The following is a 223-nucleotide window of genomic DNA, read 5'->3' as shown; positions in this document are numbered from 1 at the left end:
CCCCCCCCCCAGCCAGCCACCCACCACCAGAGAGATTTACAGAGGTATCTTAAGAACTTGAAAGGAAGTATTGCTGTAAAAGGCTTTTATTTCATCTGTAGATGGTTTACGGGGAAGATCCACATTCATCTCAAGCCCCAAAAGGAGCCCGATCCAAGCATTGTGAAGGAGAATGGCGAGGCTTTACAAAGAGACCGCTCGGGGCTTCTGAGCCGGACGAGCT

This window comes from Dipodomys ordii, unplaced genomic scaffold, assembly GCF_000151885.1.
Source record: "Dipodomys ordii isolate 6190 unplaced genomic scaffold, Dord_2.0 Scaffold3, whole genome shotgun sequence".
NCBI lineage: Eukaryota > Metazoa > Chordata > Mammalia > Rodentia > Heteromyidae > Dipodomys > Dipodomys ordii.
This window is presented reverse-complemented; position numbering follows the sequence as displayed.